Source organism: Schistocerca serialis, chromosome 4, assembly GCF_023864345.2.
Source record: "Schistocerca serialis cubense isolate TAMUIC-IGC-003099 chromosome 4, iqSchSeri2.2, whole genome shotgun sequence".
NCBI classification, from domain to species: Eukaryota; Metazoa; Arthropoda; class Insecta; order Orthoptera; family Acrididae; genus Schistocerca; species Schistocerca serialis.
The window spans coordinates 795316392-795334098 of NC_064641.1; the positions used below are offsets into that span (position 1 = coordinate 795316392).

General features: G+C 37.5%; 1 protein-coding gene across 1 annotated transcript in view; it reads right to left on the minus strand.

The window, feature by feature from the left end:
• LOC126473383 (xylosyltransferase oxt) overlaps positions 1-17707 on the minus strand; it is a 100996-nt gene that overhangs the window by 22873 nt on the left and 60416 nt on the right. The window lies entirely within an intron of this gene.

Consider the following 17707-nt stretch of genomic DNA (forward strand, 5'->3'; position numbering starts at 1 on the left):
GTTTAATGACAATTTCCAATTATGTTTCTGTGGTGTCACCGCCAGACACCACACTTGCTAGGTGGTAGCCTTTAAATCGGCCGCGGTCCATTAGTATATGTCGGACCCGCGTGTCGCCACTGTCAGTGATAGCAGACCGAGCGCCACCACACGGCAGGTCTAGAGAGACGTACTAGCACTCGCCCCAGTTGTACAGCCGACTTTGCAAGGAAAGGTTCACTGACAACTACGCTCTCATTTGCCGAGACAATAGTTAGCATAGCCTTCAGCTACATTTGCTACGACCTAGCAAGGCGCCATATTCAATTGATAATTAATATTATGAAGCATGTACCGTAACGAGAGATGTTCTACAATTGTGGATTAAAGTTAAGTATTACATCATCTACGTACTTTATTTACAATTCTCAAGATATTGCCCTGTTCCAGACCTCACGCCAGTCAGCTTGTAATTAAACGCGTGCATTTCGGCCTCCTCTAGAAAAACAGTGTTGGCTCTTCTGCCAACACTACAAAAAATTCACCTACTATTCATTTGCAATACTATTAAGTACCACTTACATAAACAAACAGAGCTTAGAATTGTTGGAAGTCATTCTGTTGTAGAAACAGAGCTGTTGACACCCAATTTGACATTCAAGCCATAAATGACAAAAGTCAAAGTGGCAAATTAAAAAATAAATGTGGAATACCTGTACCTGTACCAGACATTTTTCCAGTATTTCAATTTATACTACACCTCTCATTAAAATTAGTTAACTTGTCTCTCATTTAAAGAAAACTTAATATAATCCTCAGTGTTTTCGCTATATTTACCACTTTGTAACTAGACAATGAAATGTAATTGTTACTGGAGACATTAAGGAAGAACTATGGGCCACTTTCACAGTTGTTTCTTTCCCTTCAAGTCTCACATTTTTAGAGATAATGAGTTAAAATGTAATCTAAAGTTATGTCAATTTCCTCTTTTCAAGAGGATTTGGGTTCCATTTGAAGGACAGAAAAAGAGTTACACTGCATTTTTTGAAATTCAGCTCTGTACGAATCACCAACTTCTGGGTTTACAGCAAACTATAAAGTGTGATGAGTGTCAGCCAGTAGTGTGACAACTGAACTGACAAACCTACAACTAGATTCATACTCTGCAAAAACACTGTTACGGGCATGGCAGAGGGTGCTTCTCATTGTACCATTTACTATGACTTCTTCCTGTTCCATTCCATATAATGCAAGAGACTATGATTGTTTGAACACCTCTGTGTGCATTGCAATTAGTCTAATCTTGTAGTACATTCCTAATTAATCATTTAAGGATGGTTCTTAAAACTAGCTATATAGGCTTTCTTAAGGTAGTCTGTGTTTATCTTCAAGTGCCTACCAGTTACATTTCTCATTTCTTCAGTATCTCTTTGACACTCTGCCATGGGTCAAACTAACTGTGACTATTCACATTTTTCTGGATACATTCAGTATCTTCTGTTAGTCCTATTTGGTAAAGTTCCCCCACACTTGAGCGACATTCTAAGATGGGCTGTGCAAGTATTTTTCTGTAATCAATCTCCTTTGTAGACTGCTTGTGTTTCTCTTGTATTCTACCAATGAACTGAAGTCTTTCATCTGCTTTACCTACAATTCACCCTATATGATCATTCCATTTCATATCCCTACAAATTGTTATGTCCACGTATTTGTAGAAGTCGACTGATCCCTACAGTGCCTTGTTGATACTGTAGTCATAAGATATTACTTTTATCATTTTGTGAAGCACACACTTTTACTCTACATTTCTGGACATTTCAAGCAAGTTGCCAATATTTGCACCATTTGAAATCTGGTCAAGATTGCACCATTTGAAATCTGGTCAAGATCCAACCGGAATATTTGTGCAGCTGTTTTCAAACAGTCTTCATTACAGATATCCATATTATCTACACAACTGCTAGAGATACAGCTGCCATGGCTGAATAGTAACCAAGTATGGATCCTAAAATTTGTATAGCCATCAAACACCCTTTTGATATAGTGGCACATCAATTGTTGCAGCAGTCCACTTTAAAGGGTTAACTCTTCAATACCAGATACACACATCAAAATTTTTGGTGATTTTGGCTGTGTGGCATTAGATGGCAGTCTAAGGCAGGTTCCTGTGCCTATCTTTTCATCTCCTAATGGTGGAGACATCCTCAGTTGCTATAGAGATTAGATTAGATGTACTTTTCATTCTGACTGATCCACAGTAAGAAGATACTCTGGAATGTTGAACATGTTAGAAAACAACAATACACAATAAATATTTACAGAATAAGAACAGATATGATAATGTACCTTCTACAGATCACAAATGAAATTGCCCCTGTGGATATGGAATCGGAATTAAAAAATAAAAAAAAGTCTTAAGCATATTTACATTTAAAAGCACATAAAACTTATCATTAAATATTAAAAGTTCATTACACTTGGGTGCATATGATAATTCTTGGCAGGGGCAGTTTCTGAGGTAGTGCTGCTGTGCCATGGCACCACTTAAATAAAAAGGAAAGAAAGAGAAACCTATGCGAACTGCGCATAAAACATTGTTTTGGAGTACGCATTTTCTGATTTGAAGAGGCGTGTTTCACTGCGTGCACTGTCGAGGGCTGTGTGAAAGGCTCAGCTGTTGGTTTCTACATGCTTCTTATGGCAGAAGTAGACCCACAGCTAGTCTGGCTCAAAGCTTCACGTTCTTTCTGCCAGAGAGCAGTAAAGTGCAGGACCTGTAGAAGCACTACCTGCCATTTAGCAATCATGTTAGAATACATCGGGGCACAGATTTCTTGTAATCCAGTTTTACAATCTTTCTGCAAGTTAATGCTAATGCATTCCAGAACACTAAATAATGCTTAATTAAATCAAATACAGAAATAATGCACTTAAATATCACGAAAAATAGCTAAATGCAATTTGAATATAATTATGCCCTTAGATTTTGAAACTAAGTGGCATTATTTCAATATTGGTATATTTCACAACAGTAGGGCTATTGCGACAGAACAAAAAAACTAATGTATTCACCATCAGTTGAGCATCTGTTTTCCAAACAAAGGTATAGTATTTCTGTTTATACTCATTACGTTCATGTATTACAGCTCTGTACAAACATGTTGTAGTTATTGCAAGGTCACGTAACTGACCGTATATAACTGTCTGCACAGTGTTATCTATAAGGGAAAATTCAGTTGTCTGTGAAAATAGCAAACATGAAAAAAGCAAATGAGTTATTAAAAATGTCATTTAGTGACAGGACTCTCAGATAAAAAACACTAGGTAGGCCACTCCTGAATCTGAATCTGTAGCAACAAACAAAAAATCGATGCCTTAAGTTCAATCTAGAAATTTAAAAAAGAAGAAATGGATTTGTGGTTGTGAGGAAAGAATCACTGTTTTTTTGTTTTCCTTGTGTGTTATTTAGGGGCAGATGTTAATTATTGTAAGGCTGGAGTAACTGACATTGCCTTATATGGTCTAAAATGAAAGCACGATACGTCAAAGCAACACATGAATAATGTGCTTAGTCCTTCATTTGTAGACAAAACCAGTGTCCAGCAGAAATTAGATTTGCAATACAGACAAACAATTTACACCCACAACAAACGTGTACAAAAGAATAGATATGCATTGAATTTAATTATAAACTGTATTCAGTTCTGTGGTGCTTTGGAACTGGCTCTCAGGGGCCATGATGAATCTGATGCCTCTCAAAACAATATGGTTTTTTGCAAGCTAATTCAGTTCAGTGCAGAACTGGATAAACATCTATAAGTTCATCTATTCAAGCATCAGTGTTCAAAGGCATTTCTAGGACTGTTCAGAATAAACTACTGCAAATGCACTTTGTAAGTGTACCATGTTGAAGTTCATAAAGAAATAAAACGTGCCAATTATGTTGCAATAATCACAGATGAAAGCACAGATGTGTCTTGTGAGTTTCAACTGGTTATTGCTTTGCATTACGTTGTTGAGCGAAAACCTGTTGAAAGATTTTGGAACTTTGTTAATCCAGAAAGTCAGCATGCTCATTCTATAGCTGAGAGTATTCTGAAAGAAACTGAACCATTAATTGGCAATGATCGAGCATAACTAATAGCTCAGTGTTATGATGGTGCAAATATTATGAGTGGCAAGTCAAATGGGGTTCAGAAATTAAACAGAAATATCCAAATGCAAGCTACATCCATTGTTATGTGCATCAGTTCAACCTTATGTCCACAGAAGCCTCTGTTAATCGCAAGGCCCACATCTTTTTTGCACACCTTCCAGGCGAGTCTTTCTTTTGTGACTTGCCACAGAGATCAAAAGTGTTGCATAGCATTATTCCAAAAAGCTTGTCCCGGTTGTGTGATGAGATAGAATTATCATTCGCGAGTAGTAAAAAATGTTTTTGAAAACAGGGAAAAATCATATTACTGTTATGGAAGTCACTGAAACAATCAAGAGCATAAAACTATTTAAAAAGTTGGTTCATACAAAGACTGAAAGATAACGAAGTCATTTTCTAGCTATCATATATCTGTAAGATACTGCCTCATGCAGATGTACTTTTTAATTAGTTTCAGAAAAAGATAACTGAAACAACCACAGCAATGCAAGACAACCAGAACATTGAAGCAGTAATGCAAACCATCAGAGATGACATTGACTCCATCCTTAATGAGATTAGTTTCGAAAATGACAAAACAGTGCCTGCCAAGAAGCCTCTTATTCTTGATGGGCATAAAAAAAGAGATGCTTTGGAAGTGTATGATGCTGTTCTTTCTGAAATAAAATTATGTTTACAGTTCACTGGACACCTCATTGCAGCCAACTTATTTGATGTAAATCAGTTTGACAAATACATCACAGATTTTCCTTACAAATACCTTGAAATTAAAGACACATATACATTTCTGGAAAAAAGAAAGTTGAAGCATGAGCTTCAAGTTTTCTATGCTAGGCCTGAGTTGAGAGCAGTTGCTTTTCTTTCACTGATTCTAGAGGATGAATTTCATGACACATTCAACAAGGAGACAGATAAAGTTTTGAAACTGCTAATCACGATACCTATCTCGACATCAGAAGTTGAGTGGTGCTTTTCAATGGTCAAGAGAATTAAAACATTCCTACGAAACACCATGAAAGAAGAATGACTGAGTGCCTTAGGGATGCTAGTTCGTGTGTAAAATTGAGCATTTTAATCTTAGATGACAGATTTATTGCCAACAAGAAGGAGCAACGAATGAATTTACAATATCGCCCCTACTAATTATTTTGAAGCTGCCTTCCCAAAGTCATGGAGTTGCTGCTTTTGGTGAGTACAATACTTTCAGTTTTAAATGTTGGTAATTGGATTAAATTTGCTTCGCAAAATCCAGATTACAAGTTCGGATAATTTATACATGCTCTATTATTTCTCACACTGGTTCTCATGTTATAGCAGACACTCTATTGGTAGTCGGCCATGAACATAAAACAAACGAGGAATTCTGACTGTCAAGAGGAGAAGAGCGGTGTGGGGGAGGGGCAAGCCACGCCTCCCTCTCACAGGGCTGGCAGCCTATGTCAGTGTTCTGTGCTCATGGGAAGGCAGAACCGATGTAATAATGTACATATGGATTGCAGATTCTATCTGGTGTTGTGAGAGTCATATTCGAACCCTGCGGGAGAGCAAGAGTGCTCTCTGCACTCATTTCAAAATAAGAAAAGGAAACAACCAGCAAGCACAACACAAAGCAAAGCGGAGCACATAAATCATTCGATAATGGCTAGAGCACAACTGTTAGTTGAGGTTGGTGGTGTCGTAACATGGTAGTTCAGGCCCAATGTCCACCAGTATCTTAAACAACTATACATCAAAACACTCCCAGCTTACGACTGCCACATTAAAGTGACCGAACATAGCCCATGAGGACTGAAGAATTGTGCTGTTGATATGTGTGCCCACATGTGCATTTGTGTGTGTGAAAGAGATTTTTGAAGTCAGTGTTACATTTTATATCTCATGCAGATATACAAAAAAGATAGCTAAAGCAACTTCTCTCTCTCTCTCTCTCTCTCTCTCTCTCTCTCTCTCTCTCTCTCTCTCTCTCTCTCTCTAACACTTGCTATCATTTTCTACAGGAGTATATCAGTCTCCTACTGTGCATAAGAAGGGCCCTGTTGTAATAAGTTTTTATTCCCATTTCTCTATACGTTTTGTTTGATATAATATCTTGTGAAATATATGAATTATCAACAAAATTCCATAACAGGATCGATGCTACCAAACCAAGTTTTTTTAGGCACCACCAGTGGAATGCCTCAATGGCCGCCACTGATTCTTGGGCTATTGTAGCTACACATCATCAAATAAAAAAAATAAAATAAAAAATATTTTACACCATTTATTTACAACGATCACATTACTGCACAAAATTTGTACTAAAGTCAGATTGTATACAATATTCATATTATTAGTAACATACACACAGACGTCAGTTCTGCTAAGAAATTCATCAATGGCGTAGAAGTAGTTGGCCACCAATAGATCCTTTAGACTCTTCTAAGACTGTATTTTATTACTAGTTAAACTTTTTACGTTTGCCGGCATGTTATTGAAAATGTGTATTGCTGAATGGTGGACACCTTTCTGAACCAACGTAAGTGACTTTAAATCTTTGTGGAAGTTACTCTTATTTCTAGTATCGATTCCATGAACTGCACTGTTCATTTGGAAAAAAGATATATGTTTTAATGACAAATTTCATTAAGGAATAAATATGTTGGGAAGCAGTAGTTGGTATCTCTAGTTCCTTAAACAGCTCTCTGCAGGACATTCTAGAGTTCACGTCACACACAATTCGTATTCATGTTTTTGGGCTTGCAAAACTTTAGTTTGGCCTAATGAGCAACCCCAGAAAAAAATTTCGTATGACATTACAGAATGAAGGCAAGCATAGTATGCTATCATTTTTATTTTTACGTCACCTACATCTGACAACATTCACATAGTAAATAGAGATTTATTCAGGTGCTTCAGCAGTTCTGTGGTATGCTCCTCCCAATTACATTCATTATCAAGCTGTAATCACATGAATTTAACATCGTCAACTTCCATCTGCTTGCCATTATATTTCAGGCATATACTGCCAGGTAGCCTTTTACAGGTTCTGAGCTGCTTATAGTGTGTTTCTTCACGGTTTTATGACAGAGAACCGGTTAGGAACCATTTATTAATATCGATGAAATTTCATTAGCCGACCTTTCTAAGGTTATATTTGATTTACTATTTATTGCAATGTTTGTACTTTCTGCAAACAAAACAATCTAGGCATATGGTAATGTTACTGATGAAATGTCATTGATAGACCCAAGAAAAGTAAGGGCCCTAAGCTGGAACCATGGGGGACAAAACTAATTATTCATTTCCAATTGGATCATGCCTATAAGTTAATACATGTCTCTTTCCTATTGACATTCTTTGTTTTCTGTCAGAGATATACAATTTGAACCATTTTGCAACATTTCCTGCTAAACTGCAATATTCTGGTTCACTCAAAAGGATACTGTTATTTACACAGTCAAATACCTTTGACAGATCACAAAATATACCAATAGCCAGTAATTTTCTGTCTCATGAATTACATACATTCTCACCATACACTGAAGTGTCAAGAAAACTGTTATAGGCATGCGTATTCAAATACAGAGATATGTAAACAGGCAGAATACAGCACTGCAGCTGGCAGTGCCTATATAAGACAACAAGTGTCTGACGCAGTTGTTAGATCGGTTACTGCTGCTACAATGGGAGGTTATCAAGATTTAAATGAGTTTGAATGTGGTGTTATAGTCAGCGCATGAGCGATGAGATACAGCATCTCTGAGGTAGTGATGAAGTGGGGATTTTCCCATATGACCATTTTACGAGTGCACTGTTAATATCAAGAATATGGTAAAATGTCAAATGTCATACATAGTTGCGGCCAGAAAAAGATCCTGCAAGAACAAGTGTCAGCGTCCGAACGATTCAATGAAACATCATTGATCTGGGTTTTTGGAGCCAAAGGTCTACTTGTGTATTCTTGATGACTGCACAACATAAAGGTTTATGCCTCACCTGGACCCGTCAACACTGGAAATATGTTGCCTAGTCAGACAAGTCTTATTTCAAATTGTACTGAGCAAATGAACATGCATGGGTATGGTGACAACCTCATGAATCCATGGACCCTGCATGTCAGCAGGGGACTGCTCAAGCTGGTGGAGGCTCTGTAATGATGGAGGGCAAGTGCAGTTGGAGTGATATGAGACCCCTGATACATCTATGCACGACTCTGGCAGGTGACACATACGTAAGCATCCTCCCTGGTCACCTGTATCCATTCATGTCCATTGTGGATTCTGATGGACTTGGGCAATTCCAGGAGGAAAACACAACACCCCATAGGTCCAGAATTTCTATGTAGTGGCTCCAGGAACACTCTTCTGAGTTTAAACACCTCCGCTGGCCACCAAACACCCCAGACATGAACATTATTGAGAATATCTGGGATGCCTCATAACATGCTGTTCAGAAGAGATCTTCACCCATCGTATTCTTACGGATTTATGGACAGCCCTGCATGATTCATGGTGTCTGTTCCCTCCAGCACTACTTCAAACAGTAGCTGAGTCCTTGACACATCATGTTGCAGCACTTCTGCAGGCTTGTGGGGGTCTACACGATATTAGGGATAGTGTCTTTGGCTCTTCAGTGTATGTGTAGATAGTCTTCTCAGTATCGAAACTCTTTAGGAATCCGAATTGTGACTTGGATAATATTTGATTTATGGTCAGATGGTTAAGAAGGTGACTGTATATTATCTTTTCTAAATTTTTTGAGAATGTGGGAAAAAGAGAAACTGGATGGAAGTTTGATGATATTTCTTTATCTCTTTTCTTATACAAAGGCTTCACTTCAGCGTACTTCAGCCTCTCAGGAAATGTTCCACCGATAAGAGACTGGTGACACAAGCAATTTAATTTGGCATTAAACTCAGAGGTACAATGTTTAATCAGCTTTGTTGATATATTATCATAGCCACTACACTTTCCCGATTTTAAGGATTTTATGAGGGGCACTACTACTACTGGTGTTGTTAAGGTAATGCTCATACTGGTATTATTATTTGTACTGACTGGTCTGAGATATTCCATGCAGCATCTACTGAACCTGATATTCTGATGTTTTCAGTAATAGTTATGAAGTGCTTATTGAAAAGCTCAGCAACACTGCACTCATCTATTACCAAGTGTATCATTTACTCTTAATGCTATGTGAATCTCATCTCTGGTTCTACCAGTCTCTTCTTTCACTATATCCCACACAGTATTCACTTTGTTATCTGTTATGACTATCCTTTTTCTGATAATTCATATGCTCTGAAGTACATTTCATTATCTTCAATATTTTGAAGTATGCTTTGTAATGATCTATAATATATGCATTAGAGCTGTTTCTGACTGACAGATATAGTTTCCTTTTTGTCTTACAGGATATCTTTATTATTTGAGTTATCCATGGCTTTTTTATAGACTTTGGTCTAATCTAGGTTAGTTGTGGGAGGGGGGGGGGGGGGGGGGGAGAACAGTCTTCAGATAAGTTAAGGACATAAATAATAAAAGTGTTGTATTGCTCATACAAGCTATGGGCATTGTACACATCACTCCAATTCATGTCTTTGAGGAATTTCCTAAAACGATCAATTTTTGCATTACTGACTACCCTCTTCAACTCAGATTTAATAGAGTTTATATCCTAATCAGTGTTAAAATTTTAGCAAATGGAACTGCATGTCATGGTCTGAGAGACTATTTATTATTGGTTTTAAAATACAATTTTTTTTGCATTAGACATTTCTTTAAAGATATTACCAAGGACCATCTGTGACCCCTTGGCTATTTTACACTGATGAGGCAAAACATTATGGCCTACTTAATAGCTTGTTTGTCTGTTTATGAAATGAAATACATCACTGATTCTGCATATCATGGATCTGACAGTTTGTTGCTAGGTTTGTGGAGGTGTGTGGCATTAGATGTATATGCACAGGTCATGTAATCCCGTAAATAAAGGGGACACTGATTCACATATGTAATTATGCTGACTGCTAGCGACCCAGACAGGTCCATAGAATTCACATGAGGCTAATTTCGTCACCAAGACGTCAATGTGGATTCACAAAAATGCTCCTCAAACCACTGTAGCATGGTTCTAGCTCTGAGATAAAGACAATTATACTGCTGAAAGGCCAGTGTGTCTTTGATTACTACCACCCAAGCACAGGAGAATGTCTCCCATAGCATAAACTGCTCCCAACAGTCTGCGTCTGTGACGCGCTGCACGTTTCGAGCTGCCATTCATCTCGATGATGGCTTTTGTTGAGATGATCAGAAACCTAGCGCGGCACAAATGTGAATCACACAAAGAGCCGACATGTTTCCATTGACTGATGGTTGAATCCCAATGGGCCAGGGGCACTGCAATCATAATTGATGATCTCGCTGGGTCAACATGCGAACACGTAGGGTAGTCTGCTGCCAAGCTCCATGTTCAACTTTGCATGATGAACGGCGTGCTCTGAAACATCTGTGCGTGCACCAACATTGTGCTATTTCGGCAGAGATGCCGCAGATCACCATCTGTCCTACAGACATGCCCCCGAACCACACGTTCTCTGAAGAGTCGTGGACGTCCAACCATTTAGTGCCTAGTGGCAGTTTCACTGCCCTTGTACTTCTTTCCACAGATCCTCCCGACAGTAGCATGTGAACTTTCAACCAGCTTTGCCGTTTTCGTTCACAGGTTCTGTGTAATAATAATCTGGCCTTGTCAAAGTTGCTTATCTCAGTGGATTTCCTCATTTGCACCGCATATCTTCGTTAGGGTGATCCCTTGTCCATGTCTGCTCTGCTTACATACTTTTGTTACTGTGACACATGCCAGCAACACCGCCAGGTGGTATTCAACATCACAGTGGGCCGTAGTCATAATGTTTTGGCTTATCAGTGTAGTTGGAAAGTTAAGAGTATGAATTAAGTTGAATGGCAATGCCACTGACTGCAATAAGTTCTTAGTGGAAGAGTTTTCAAGAAAATCCGAATTAAAATCAACAGCAATCACTTATTATCTTTTTTGTTGTTAGACAGGACAATAAAGCCAAAGTGATTTACATGCAGATTCAAATTACCTATCATGAATGATTTATTATTAAATTCTACTTCTATTCCAAGTGCCTCCATATGCTTCTCCAAGAAAAATTTATGAATGTCTATGTTATTAAATTTGTGGCAATTCCTGATGAATGTGGCACCTCCTCCATTCACCATTTCTGGCCTAACCAAAATCCTGCAACGCTTAACACAACTATACCAATGATCACATGATTTTCAGAGAAGCAGATTATGTCAATTGAGTTGGATGAATCTAATTCATCAATGCAGGTAAGTAGTTCATTAATTTTACTTCTTAGCCTCAAATATTTTGATGCACTAAAGATAGTTGGCATTTCACACTGACTGAGTTAAATTGGCTGGAAATAAAAATTTCTGCTGATTGATGAAAATTTTTAACCAACAGCTATTTATGCTGATCCTATGTGCTAGAATTATGCTGTTTAATTTCTTTCTCAAACTGACCTCTCTTAGAACTTGACTTCTTTCTGGCCTACCTATCCCAAAAAAAGATGCTGCTCCAGTGCCTGCAACCACTGGTATTTTACCATTCATGGCAGTGCCCCCCACCCCCCACCCCTCCAAATTACCTCACTTACTGAGAGAATCAACAGCAATATGCAACCCTGCACCAAATCCAAGCAGATGTTCCAACTCCAAATTAACCCTACTGCCAGAAGAGTTCAAATGAGGTCAGTCATGGCATTTCAGAACAGACACAAACTCCACACTGGCATGGCTCGACGCTGATGCAACCTTTACCAGGTCATGTACTATATCGTAACCAGGACCTCTGTCAATACTGTTTCCTGGTGTCTTCCTTGGTAAAATCTTCACAGACTGAACCTAAATCCTCTGTCACCTGACCCAAACCAGGACTAGGTTTAAAAAAATTGGTGATTTGGTATTTTGATCCTAATTCATCCTGCAGAAGTTTGCCAACACCTCTGGCATGATTACTACTTAACAACAAAACTTTCTTTCTCTTCGCGCTGATTTCCCTATGTTCTTACTCAAGTGTCTACTAAAAGTTTGTCGTGCCTCGTCTACACCTACCTCTGCCTGAGGCTCATCAGTTTCTAACTGAAGCAACAGGTGAAACTGAGTTTTTACATTCATCACAAAGCTATCTGAAAAAGTTCTAAGCTATGCCTATTCCTTCCATTATCTGTTGCCAGTTCCCACCTCTCTTTACCCTTTTCCTTCATTAACCTATCCGGATCTTCCTTACCCTAATGTAACTCAGCCTGAATGGCAGTAATTTTCCCCTCCTGTTCCACTATCTTCCTATCTCTGCTACGTATCCTACAGAACCACTGATGAGTCTGATTCACTTCCCAATTCCCATGCCACTACAGTCATCTTAATGGCAAAAATTATTGCATCCATCACACCAGGCCCGCAATTTTCACTCATGGTAAAAATAATACTTTAGTGAGAACAAGTCAATTGCATTACCGAAAAACAAGAAAACACATTTACAAAAATCAGGCCTACTTGCAACTGTATGTAAACAAAGCTACTAAGTGTAAAGTTTCTAAGTCCATCAAATAAAATTTATGCTGCACTTCACAAATAAGAATTAAAACAATGATGGGGTATGCTGTACTTAACTTAGTGGAAAGAAAAAAAGAATCTCATTTAATTGTTCTAAAGTTTACTGTGTCAAACATAAATAAAAATCCGATTGTAACCCTGCTTTATGATCTTTTCAAATTTTCTGGCATAATATGCAAAGAAAAGTGAATCCTTTAGTGGTAAGCTTGAAAAAACACAATAACACACACATATGTAATTAGTTATTGGTATTAAGTTATGTTTTATTTCAGTCTGAATCACTTATCTGTATGAAAGCACGAAACTTGCAAGGCTGCCAACTCCTTTTGGTAACTGCTTCTCGACATAAAACAATCTGAGCCTAATGCCCATACAACTTCAAACATCACATAAATATTGGCTACGAAAGCCTCCACTGCTGAAATGAGTGCAAAGAGGCCTGCTAATAACTCAAAATGCAATTGGTTCCTGGAAACTATTTAATAATGTGCCTCCAGGTAAACTATTTATGATTGCCAAAGATGCATCATAGCATGATAATCAGCATTCCTAAAATAATGGAGAGCTGGTGCGTTTGATATTCTCTAAGGATCTGCATGCAATGTGTTGTCACCAGCATACTGGAGGTACTCATTATCTATGCACTACAGTTCCACCATGACATTGTGAAAAGAAGTGAATTACATACTGTAAGCTCTTCCTCATAGAATTCAAATGGCTTCAGAATGTTTCAGACTGAAATGCTTTGTCTGTGATGCAAGGCTCTGCTACTAACAAATTGCAACCATGCTGTAATACTCAGCTAGCACCAAACATGATGTCAAGGCAAGGTTAGAAAAAACTGTGAGCCACGTGTGCCTAATATGGAGCAAACAATGCTAGTTTAGAACTTATAGTTCTTTTTTTGTGGGGAACCACTGGGTTAGAAGTTTCTGATGAATGTGTTGATTGTCTTGATGAAGAGCATTTTTTGTCATTTTTCTCACAGCACTTCTCTGTAAAAAATGCTAGCAGATTGCTGGTATCACCATGGCACTTTTTTGGAACCAATGAGTTTTGATTGCTAGCTGTCCCAAAATATGGTCACTTTGATTTTTTTACATATTGAGAATAACTTAAAATTTTGTTGAGTAACACCATCACACTTTTCCTCTCGACAATTAATTTTTGTTTCCCGGCACTATATACATGGAAAAAATGAATATTACATCCTATCCTTAACAGATGCTAATACCATGTTAAACAGATGCAGCTTCAACAACCCTGTGCTTTGTATACTTCTGCCATCTCTTTACATGCACGAAATACAATGTAAATGTAATTTTCTTTAAATGCAAACATTTTAGGTTAGGCTTTACCATGACTGTTATTGACATTTAATGAAACAACAAGTTTACTGTTACCAGCTACTGTTTATTTATCTACACAATGCATTTCAAAAGGTTTAAACCTCCCTCATCAGGTGAATCCATGTGACGAGGGAGGTTTAAACATTTCAAATGCATCATGGATACAAATAAACAGTGACTAGTAACAGTAAACTTGTAGTTTCGTTTAATGTAATTTTCACTGAGAAATATCAACTTTATTGCACAAAACCTAAAGAACAAAAGTTGGAAGCCCTTAGAGCTTACATAATCAACAAATCTCATACAGAAACTAACAGAAAGTATTAGGGTCTCAATTCTGGAGCTTGTTCACTGTGCCTGAAAGAAATCTGTTTAAATTATAAAAAAATCTGTTTTAATTACTACTGAAACTGAATGTGATGCATAACAATGACATAAGTTAATGATAAACAAGAGATTGCTTTTGGTTATAAAGTTATGGTGTTACAGCCAGTTGCAATAATGCCTCCGACTCATCAAATGCAATGTAAATGTTGTGATATCTATTGTTAATTGTGGAACAAAAGGAACGACCAGCTTTTCCATTTTTAATATGATTTATAAGAAACATAATGGAAAAGTCTTTGTATTATTTATTTCTATATTGTATAGTCAAATGTTACTTGTTCAGGTGTGAAAAAAATGCCAAATTAGCATTCTGGAGCTGCACCTGTAAAAATATAGGCCCAGTTGCCTGCCTTAAAGTCAGCCATCTGTAACTTGACAGGTGCCCTTTCTTGATAGTTCCCTTTGTTCCTCTGAATCTCCTTATGTATTACATACCACTGGACATCTCAATAGAATCTGTAATTTGAGTATTTGTCACTAGATTTTGTGTGGGCATGTCAGTGTGCTAGTTTTGTTCTTTCTTGTGTCTTTGCAGCAGCTAATTACTATCACACGCACCTTTAGACGTGTTATTATTGCAATGTGTATTATAATGAGATTTTGCTGATAGTGACATTGATTTTTTGAACAATGAATTTGGAGATGACTATGAGAATGATAAGGACTATTTTAAAGTAGAAATAAGAGAGGATTTGAGCAAAGCATGCTTGGAACATGATAATTGGTATTTTTATTCAGATTTCAGATGAAAGCACTTCAGTACATAATTCCAATGTGGTTTTATTTTCGAACATTACTTTTAATCATAGAATAAGAAGAGGGCAAAAAGTTACTTAAAGGGCAAACAGTGACATTATTCCCCTGGAAACCTTAATTGAAGAGCTTGGAAGACCAAGCGTAAAGGCAAATTATGAGGAAAGCTGGATGACCAGTGATCATGAGCCCAATAACTGTATTTTCAGGACACTGTGTACCATGCAATATACATTTAGATAAGAACAGTACCACTTCAGGGATTTCATTAATGCCTCCGAACAAACTGTATGATAAACATGAAAGGACAAACTAACCTGAATGTCGAACAGAACATATTGGAGTCACCTTTGTCAAAATGGGTAATATGTTGAGACGGAAGCAAGATGACGACTTGAAAACAATATCACAAAGACGTGAGCAACCAATGTAGTGAGTGCAAGTCACACTGTGTAAATTATCATGTTTCACAATTTATCATACAAAGCAGAAAGTTTTCGTAATATATCCTCAAACATGATTACTGTACATAAGACATGTTATGCATTACTATTACACATTTTGTGTAAAAGACTAATGTTGCTTTCTGAAAGATTCTTTGCATGCTCCCTTGACCAACTTTTCCTGTTATTAAAAACAATGTTATAAAACACTCAATAATGGAAATTCCTGGATGAAACAATACCCTGAGCAACTAAAACATTATGACCACTACCCGCTGCGATGATAGACACTGCCTGGTGGCACTGCAGGCATGCGACTTGGTAAAAAAGGTATGTAAACAGAGGAGACACAGATGGGGAACCATTCTAGCAGAGATATGGGCTGCAAATGGGGAAATACATTGAGATAAGCGACTTTGACAAAGAGCAGATTATTATTGCACAGAGACTGTGAATGAGTATCTCAAAACTGGCAAAGCTGGTCAAATGTTCACATGCTATGACAGTAAAACCATCACCAGGTGCTAAATGGTTGGACCTCCATGACATCACATAATGCGGGGTTTATGGGCATTTCTGGTCTGTAGCATCTTAAATGGTGATCTGAGGCATCTCTGCTGAAATAGCACAAAGCTGGAGCTGTATTTTTTCTCGAAATTGGAAAGTGACACATATTAAATTTTTTGTATTGTTCTTTGTAACTTTACTGCTTAAATAATTACATGTCTGCCAAGTATGTGCTTCTCGTAACTTATGAAAAAAAATTAAAAGCTTCCTAAACACACGAGTTAGGGGCATTTATGTACATAAAAGCACCACATTGCATTGACATTCTTGCAGAGCCAAGTTATCAGAAGCTCACTACATTTAAAAATTGGTATAAAAAAAGTTTTAGTCTGAGAGCAAAAAGATTTTGCACAAGTTCTTATGTTATAAGTATAAGCAAATGTGAAAAGTTTCATGAAAATCTGAGATGATGGGTGACATAACTTGCATGATTTGACATGGAATGACCCTTACTTCAGGTTTATTTATCAACAGTTATTTTTTATTTTTAGTTCACTGTTGCTATTTGAGTTTACATGCTGTCATTTTGTGATTTGGAGTAGTGAGTGGAGCTCTGGATGCTATAAAATGAAGTGATAAGTGAAGAAATCAGAACATTTCCAACATGTTCTTCTGTTTGAGTCTGATAGAGGGGTGACAGCAGAGGGGAGGAAGCCAGAAACAACTGTGTCATGTATGAGGATAATGCCATTAGATAAAGCACATCAAGAAAAAGGTTTTCTCTTTTTAAGGAGGATCATTTGGATATGTGTCTCTTCAAATTCAAGAAGACTTTTGGGTTTGATGAAGATTGTTTAAATGCATTAATTCATAATGATGCGCATCAGTGTACTCCAGAACTGACAAATGTGATGAACTGTGATCATTCCACAACCATGTAACATTTGCATGCAGTGGGAAAGGTTCAAAAAATCAGGTGCACGGGTGCAACACACTCTAAGCCGAAATCATAACAATTCGTGGGTGGCTGTTTGTGCATCTCTGCTTGCTCGTTATCAATTGGCTCATGAAGAATACCAACCAATTATATCCTGTATCTTTACTGGTGATGACAAATGGTGTCTTTATACTAACATATGGAAAAGAAAGGAATGGTTTAGTTTAAACAAAGCAGCAACTCCCCATACAAAAATTTGTGCGCAACCACAAAAGATAATGTTATACATCTGATGGAGCAGCAACAATGTGGTGTATATGAATCACTGCTGACATTTATTGTCAACAACTGAGAGTTTCAATTTTTCTGCTATCTATTGAACAACCTTCATGGAATTTGATTTCCAGATGAAAATGCGCTCCGAACATGGCTTCACAAGTTCGTCGCCTCAACACCATGTGATTTCTACAATCACAGAGTCAAAAAGTTAAGCATTGGCAGACTGTTGTAAATGGTGAAGGAAAATATATTAATGATGACTAAAGCATCTGTTACAGGTATCTGTTGAG